Source organism: Neopsephotus bourkii, unplaced genomic scaffold (genome assembly GCF_033783945.1).
Source record: "Neopsephotus bourkii isolate Nb327-2 ecotype Australia unplaced genomic scaffold, CSIRO-AGI_Nbou_v1 NB_1792, whole genome shotgun sequence".
Taxonomy (NCBI): domain Eukaryota; kingdom Metazoa; phylum Chordata; class Aves; order Psittaciformes; family Psittacidae; genus Neopsephotus; species Neopsephotus bourkii.
Window position 1 is genome coordinate 13,412,463 of NW_026902266.1, and position 8,447 is coordinate 13,420,909.

Here is an 8,447-nt window from a genome sequence, read left to right on the forward strand (position 1 = left end):
GACCCTCTGGATGGCATTCCTTCCCTCCAGCTTATCAACCGAACCACACAGTTTGGTGTCATCAGCAAACTTGCTGAGGGCACACTCAATCCCACTGTCCATGTCAGCGATGAAGATGTTAAACAAGACTGGTCCCAACACCGATCCCTGAGGGACACCACTCGTTACTGGTCTCCAGCTGGACATTGAGCCATTGACCACAACTCTTCATGTGCGGCCATCCAGCCAGTTCTTTATCCACTGAGTGGTCCATTCATCAACAGGTCAAATATACTGTAAAACACATAGGAAATAGACACTCATGCACCAGGGGATAAAATTCTGACGTCACATTAATGCAGGTTCCTAAATATTCCCCCAGCCCTGAAGTACTCACTGGAATATTCACTAAAGAAATTACTGGTGCCGCAGTATGTGCCGCAGAGGAATCATAGAATAGTTAGGGTCGGAAAGGACCTTAATATCAGCTAGTTCCAACCCCCATACAATGGGCAGGGAAACCTCACACTGAACCATGTCATCCAGGGCTCTGTCCAACCTGGCCTTGAGCACCACCAGGGATGGAGCATTCACAACCTCCCTGGGCGAGCCATACCAGTGCCTCACCACCCTCACAGCAAAGAACTTCTTCCTTATAGCCAATCTAAACTTCCCCTGTTTAAGTTTTAACCCGTTACCCCTTGTCCTATCACTACAGTGCCTAATGAAGAATCCCTTCCCAGCAAGTACAATAAATAACAAAGCAAGTACACTACCAGCACTCCTCACAATTACTTCAGGCACCTGTAAAATGCCAACAATACCTAGAGCCAAAATTTACAAATAATCTAGCAAAGACTGCAGCTCTGAGCCATAAACAGTGTGCGCTTGTTGCACAAACTTCTCTTCTACTGGACTGCAAATATAGTTGATGCAAAGAGCACAACAGGCTTTTGCTTTAGGGATTTTATTAAGGCATTTCCTTCAGCAGCTCCCTGTCATACTCAAACTGCCTCAGACATAAGCAGTCACAGGATGGAAAATTGGCAGAAGGTATATAAACAACGGGTAACAATCCACAGCAATGCATTAGAGGTGAGAGCCCAGTGAAGCACCACAGGGACTGATAGAACCTGTCTCATTTAGACAACCTAAATAAAATTCATAGAAGTACAAAGCAGTAAATAGGCCACTTAAATGAAGGGGTACTCCCTAACCATGTTGAGTACTACACCTAAATAGCGACCACAAAATCTGCTCAGTTCTGTTTCTCCACAACAACATATGAAATATGAGAAGTAACCTTTATTTGGCAGTGAGTCTACTAGCAACTGTAACATATTGCCACAAAATAAGATGGATTTAGAGGTAAAACCTTTGTGCCTGAAGGAAATAATATACACCATAAATAATGAATGTGAGAGAAAAATATCAGCATCTGGGAGGGGTACTAGAGCACAACACAGTAAGACACTTGATACGTTTTGAAGGTCTCAATACATGTTGTTTGCTGAGTTAAGACCCTAAGGAGGGATATTTGGAAATTTGCATTAGATTTGAAGAAGGAGTAAGGAATGACAGAAAACCTTACCTGCTCCATAACAAAAGAAAGATTTTTCTAATGTTTCTCCATTAAACATTTCTAAAAGCATCCTAAGAGCAGCTTTAAAAAAAGATATACAGTATCAGGAAGAAATCTTAAAACTTCCTTTGAATTCTATTATATAGGACTCCCCAGGGACACTGAACTTGGAGCTACATAAAAAGGATTGCCTCTGTGCTAGATATCAGACAGCCTAAGAAGTATGAATAACGGTGTTCCTTGACATTCTGATGTTAGAACTGTTGATTACTACTGGAGCTAAAGCTCATCTGTGGCCTTAATAAGCTATTACAGTGTATTTTTAATGATTATAGAATCATTTAGGTTGGAACAGACCTTTAAGATCAAGTCCAACTGTTAACCTAACACTGCCAAGTCCACCACTAAACTATGCCCCACAACAGCAGTATAACCAGCAGGTCGAAGGAGGTGATCCTGCCTCTCTGCTCTGCTCTCAGGAGACCTCACTTGGAGTACTGTGTGCAGTTCTGGTGTCCTCAACATAAAAAGGACATGGATCTGTTGGAACAAGTCCAGAGCAGGGCCACGAGAATGATCAGGGGACTGGAGCGCCTCCCATATGAAGACAGGCTGAGAAAGTTGGGGCTGTTCAGCCTGAAGAAGAGAAGGCTGCATGGAGACCTCATAGCAGCCTTCCAGTATCTGAAAGGGGGCTTATAAGGATGCTGAGGAGGGACTCTTCATTAGGGACTGTAGTGATAGGACAAGGGGTAATGGGTTAAAACTTAAATGGGGGAAGTTCAGGTTAAATGCAAGGAAGAAGTTCTTTCCTGTGAGGGTGGTGAGGCACTGGAACAGGTTGGCCAAATAAGTGATAAATGTGCCATCCCTGGCAGTGTTTGAAGCCGGGCTGGACAGGGCTTGGAGCAACCTGGTACAATGTGAGGTGCCCCTGCCCATGGCAGGGGATTGGAACTAGATGATTGGGGTCCTTTCCAACCCAAACCATTCTGTGATTCTATGATTTTAACGAGGAGATGGACCGCTGGCTGTCCGAGTGAGCGCGACAGCCATGCAGAAGCCCTGGAGAAGTTCCATGCTCGTTCCTTCGCACTTGAGATGCCACGGCCTCCCCGGCTGTAGACCGGATCCTGGCCAGCGCAAAACCCGCTCCGATCCGCCGCCGCACCGGCCCTCAGGCGAGCACAACCGCGCCCCTCCCGACGGCTCCCGGCCGCCGAGCGCCGGCAGGGGGAGGCAGAGACCGCGGAGAGGCCCTCTGCTCGTCACCAGCACCTCTGGGCTCCGACCGGCGCGGAACGGCACCGGGAGCCGTCCCACGCAGCCACCGGCAGGGACGGGTTAAGCCACTCGGCACTCGCTGGAGTCAGCGAGGTGACAGACTGGTGTCGTGACAGACCCCTGTCGGAGACGGGAGGGCGAGTACAGATCAGAGGTACAGCGGGTGCGAGTCCCGCAGGCAGCACACAGCCAGGGCACTGCGGCTCTCCCGGCCCGCTGGCAGCCGCAGGCAGGTGGGTCGGTGACCGCCTAGAGACTGGGAGGTAGCTGCAGGGCGAACACACAAAATGTAAACGTAGAGCCGTGGCACTGCGTGCTGCCGCCCGTCTACAGCCGGCGCTGCTGAGGAGATCAGCAGTGCCAACAGGACGGTGACCACATAGCTTTGTGAAGCACCACGTCGCGTGTTTCCTGGGAAGGCAGTTCCCACACACCTCTTCAAGGAATACGTTTCACCAAGTTAGCAAAGGAACTCACAAGTCCCTTCTGGGTAGTGGTGTTAACCGTGGCTGGAGAACAGCAGCAACCAGAGCTGGTGCCTACTGCTGTGGGGAGGAGGCACACTAATGCCACTCAAGACAGTGTGGTGTGAGGAGCCTGCCCCAGGCCAGGCTGGGGGACAACCAGGAAATCAGTGGGAGTAAGGTATATTTAGAGCCATCCTAGTATATGCAATTCAAAATGTTTAATGTACTTCGAAACATAGGCCTCAGAACTGATGTGTAAATTGCATAATAGCAGGAGGATTATGGATCGGACCCAACCACCACCAGACTCACTGATTGCACTGAGCTTTGGAGCAGACTTGGCGAGAGGTCGGTATCACCTGTAAGTCACGGAGGGCCATGGTTCTCTCAGACACCATGTGAATTTGTTTTCACATCTGAAATAGAACAGACCATGGCCTATTTTTAACCCATACTAAGCCAATGAGGAATTAAAAAAATTAAAAAAAAAAAGGCAACAGAAGGTGCATTGGTGTATTGCAAAAGGAGCTGACCAATGCAGAGCAATCACAGAATCATAGAATGGTTTGTGTTGGAAGAGACCTTAAAGCTCATCCAGCCCCAACACCTTGCCATGGGCAGGGACACCTTCCACTAGACCAGGTTGCTCCAAGCCCCGTCCAACCTGGCCTTGAACACTGCCAGGGATGGGGCAGCCACAGCTTCTCTGGGCAACCTGTGCCAGGGCCTCACCACCCTCACAGGGAAGAACTTCTGCCTAAGATCTCATCTCAGTCTCCCCTCTGTCAGGTTAAAGCCATTCCCCCTTGTCCTGTCACTATAGGCCCTTGTCAAAAGCCCCTCTTCAGCTTTCTTGTCAGCCCCTTTAGGCACTGGAAGCTGCTCTAAGCCCTCCTCAGAGCCTTCTCTTCTCCAGGCTGAACAACCCCAGCTCTCTTAGCCTGTCTTCATAAGGTAAGGTGGGATGAAGGTACCAGGTCAAATAGAGTGGAACGAAGGAAGAGGGAAATCCTTCCTCCTAATACCTGTTAGGAAGGAGATCCTATTAATTCACGGTGGGACTAAATCTTAGCCCAACCACTGCAAGCATCTGTTCAGATTAGGAGCTCTAATGATGGAAAAGACTCACAGAAAAAATTACTTCTACACCAAGCAGGGTGGTAACAGAGGTACTGATAGAATATGAAATAAGAAAATCAGCAGTGGGCTTTTCTTTCCAGGAGGGAGGACTGGTAAGTTACATTTTTGCATTTTATCATTAAAGATGCATTTGTGCAAATCCAACTGGGAAGGTCAAGTAAGTCATGCAAGAGTAGTTAAACAACAGTGCATGCATTCAGCAAAAGATCTTAATACGAATTCCCAAGGAGTAGCATTAGCAATATTCTTTTCTCCCGATTTTTTTCCTTCTCCTGTGTGGACCCTTCATTTTTCTCTTTGTTGTGGTTTAACCAGAACACTCTTAGAATTACTCCAAAACCACAGCAACAGTGTCACATTGTGCTGAGCAGACAGCAAACTGTTAGTTCCCTGAATGGCCATCTCTTTCACACACACAACTCCTCTAAGCTCTGTCACATTGCTGTAGGTGCAGCCAAATCTCTGACCTCAGCCTCTCCTGCTGTATCATGAGACAAGCCTGGAGCAGAGCACACTGCTGAGTACAGACAGGTAAGGGAAGCAGAGGAAGTTTCTCAGAACATAAGAATAAAGACAGAACAGCAAACACACTCTCTACCCCACTTGATTGCCATTGCTCCTTGCTACTCTACCTCTACACAGGTTTTCACCAACATAAGGAAATCAAAGAGGACTTGAAATTACAGAGCTTTAAGAATGACCATATTCCTACAGACTTACACTACAGAGAACAAATCAGATCCTAAGTACCAAGTATCAGTAAGGTGTTAGCTAAAAGGTATGACTACCTAAAAAGTTCTCAGGCACTTGATCTCCAAAAATGCACTAAATTAGCACAGAAAAACAGGGTTTCAAATACAAAATTGCAGTTATTAGGTCTACAGATATGTCAGCTCAAGACACTGGCCCTTGTGACTGCAAAGACAGAGTAGCAGTCACCACAGAAAAGGTGGTTTTCCTCAGTTACTCCTGATGAGAAGTAGCAATAAATGAAAACAAATAATGATGTTTTATTCCAGTGGTCTACTGGTGGGCTGTACTTTTTATGGATACAAATAAGGCTGCTGCTCCATGACCACCCCATCACATACACTCTACTCTCCACCACTTACAAGTATTGCTCCCTGTGCACTACCTTCCCTCATTTTCTTAGTTCTTACCTTATGATACTTACCAAGATCTTTATGCTCCTCACTTCACCTAATATTACAAGCCAGGAATCTTTCCTCCCAAAATTCATACTGCCCACTTTGTTCTTTCCTCTCCCACATAACCTGGCCCACTCTTGCTCTACATTCCCACCTGGAAATGCAGATCCTAGTGTTGTCTTGGACACTGCAGACCATAGAAGCTGTGAACTCCTGTTACATGTAGGCACAAATCGGTGCATGTCAGCTGCTCTTCAGTAACAGGAGGTGGCTAACCTTTCTGTGAAAGAGGTATTACCTTGGGTTTGCCACAACAGACCATGTGGCACAGCTGGTCTTACAGTTTATCATAGCTGCAGTTTTGCCTGTTTTCAGTTTATATAAAATGCTGAAGAAACCTCATTCATGAAGAAGCAACATCATACATTCATATTTGTGATACACTTTTCACCTTCTCACTACAGCCTATCAAAACTATCTGTGGGACATACTCCAGCATTCTCCAGCTCACTAGGAAATGGGAACATGCACTACACCAAACACATGGTTACAAGACCAGCTCTTTGGCAGGAAAATATTGTAATCGTCAGAGGATCTCTTAAAGAATTCTCCCTGCAAATATTGGGGATCTTCTCTCTCAACAAGTGAAACACTGGTGAAGGGGAAGTGACTGAGGAAGTTCCTGGGTTTGGATTTGCTTTTAGCCTCCACTATGTCCCTCAATCCTTTGGAGATAGTCTGTAATCGGCATCAGCTTTCCAGTTCCTGCATTCTGTAAATCAGCCAGAACTCCCCTTGACCTTGGTGGGAGGTTCGCATGATTAAAGCCAGCAGAAGAGATACAGGAATGAAAAATCACATACAGGAGCCTTACTCTTCTTTTTTTTTTAAGAAAAGAAAGTATTTCTAGAGATGAGAAATCTTTTCTGCTCCTAAGGGCAAACTTTGAAAGTGAAATAACTGTTACACGCGTATATCCTATTATTTGTTAACAGTTTTCACACAAATAACTTGCTCAAATCACTTTGAAACATTTCCTTTAATATACGAACACAGGAGATAGATTAAAAGCATGCAAGCCTCCTACTGAATGCCAGAGGCTCTGGAACACTTAACTTAGCACTGTGTAAAATTATCTCTCTTCAAAAGAATTTTCTACTGAACAGATTGAAAAGGAAAAGAGAGGCAGGAGCCAAATAATGCTAGAGAGAATTCAAGTCAATTCCATTACACGTTCATATTGATCCCGTTCATACCACTCTCCACTCATCAAACAAACTCAGGTTTCAAACACAGCCAGCCACACCTGGCTATGAAAGATGCTCCAGTGTTGTGGAAATGGGCCACTAAAGGGCAATAAGTGCCAAAGGAGCAGCTGCGGGAGTCACCATCTCAACGCTCATGGCCTGCACCAGCTCCTTAGGGCCTGTAGTGGTGCGGGAAGGGCAGCGGTAGGAAAGGTGACAGCACCTCCAGCTTCAGAGCAGAAAGCTGACCCTCTCTGTTAGCTGGGATAGGGCTGCTAGCCCAACACCCCTCAACTCAGGCAAGTCCACCACCAAAAAGATGGCTTTCAAAGGCACAAGCAAGACTTAGATATGAAGAGCCGGTACATTTTTCAAACTTGCCTGGTCTATTCCTGCATCCTTGCTCTCTGTAAGAAGTGTAGTTGTTCTCTTCCCCCAGCACACCTTTAGCTAGTCCCACTCCTACAGGGTATACATCTCTAACTATGCAGTAACCAGCCTGACAAGACCTTGGTGCTGGCTGTGACCTTTCTAGAGCTGTATTTACCTGAAGGCCTCCAACCCACCATTTGGAAACTATACAATTTGGAAGCCCTACAAATAAAGGAAACTGTATAACAGAAAGTTTGAGGGAATTACACAACAAATTCTGCACTTGGTTTCATTTAAATCCTTGGATTAAGTTTTCACACAAATCCACTCTCATTAAAGATGGTGACAGCTTTGTAGGTATCTAGACGTTCCTATCATACTGATCATTGTGTTATACCAGGGCACAGAGCTGCAGGTAGGCTCCACTTCTCAGGATTTAGTCTGATGCATTTAAAGAACCTCACTGTCAAGCATTTGATATACAATTTCAGCTTCCTTTCAACTTTTAGCCAAAAGGCTTCATATCACTAACTTGGACTGCAGAATGAGTAAGCATGTATTCTAATAAGGGAAAGATGAGACCTGAATTTCTCCTAGGCTATGAAGATTGGAGGATTGTGCCATATTGCTCTGAGCATCTCCAGCTATCCTTGAAGCCTGTGGCAGCAACCCAAGATTTCTTTGGATCAAGCCTTCACTCATTCAGAAGGTAATTCTCCTGAGATTTTCAGTACTGTCAGAGCCTTCCCTTCTTGTTCTTTCTCTTTTTTTTTTTTTTTATTTCTTAAAAACCAAATCAGAGCAATGAGTTCATTTTCTTTTTTTTTTTTTTTATTGATTTGTTTGCTTTGTTATTTTATATAGCATCTTTCATAGTCCACAGTAGGAGTGGTTCAGTGGAGCTAGAACATGCATAGTAGTGGCCGAGAAGCATGTTAGGAGACTGGGTACCCGAAGCACAGAGCTATAAGCAGTAAGCAACCTGACAAGTCTGAGGCTGTCTATGAGTAGCACATTGAATACTGACAAGTTCCTTAGCAAAAACAGACTTCAAGCTGTCAGGAGTGCTAAAACTCTAGGATGGAGAAGAGTCACTTAACTTTTAATGTTCAAAGGTTGTTTTTCCTTCCTCCTTTCTATGTTTAGAAACACTGCCAAAACCAGTGACTGATGCTGGTACAAGTAGGACAGAAATGAAACGGAGGAATAAAAGACTGAAAAAAATGGA

The 8,447-nt window shown here is 45.4% G+C and overlaps 1 long non-coding RNA gene across 1 annotated transcript; it reads left to right on the plus strand.

Annotated features, from left to right (window-relative positions):
* The first annotated feature begins 3,062 nt into the window (after positions 1-3,062).
* On the plus strand, positions 3,063-8,447 carry LOC133206477 (uncharacterized). The gene is made up of 3 exons (XR_009723787.1): positions 3,063-3,660; positions 7,817-7,928; positions 8,084-8,447. It is a non-coding gene; the product is annotated as an uncharacterized LOC133206477 (long non-coding RNA).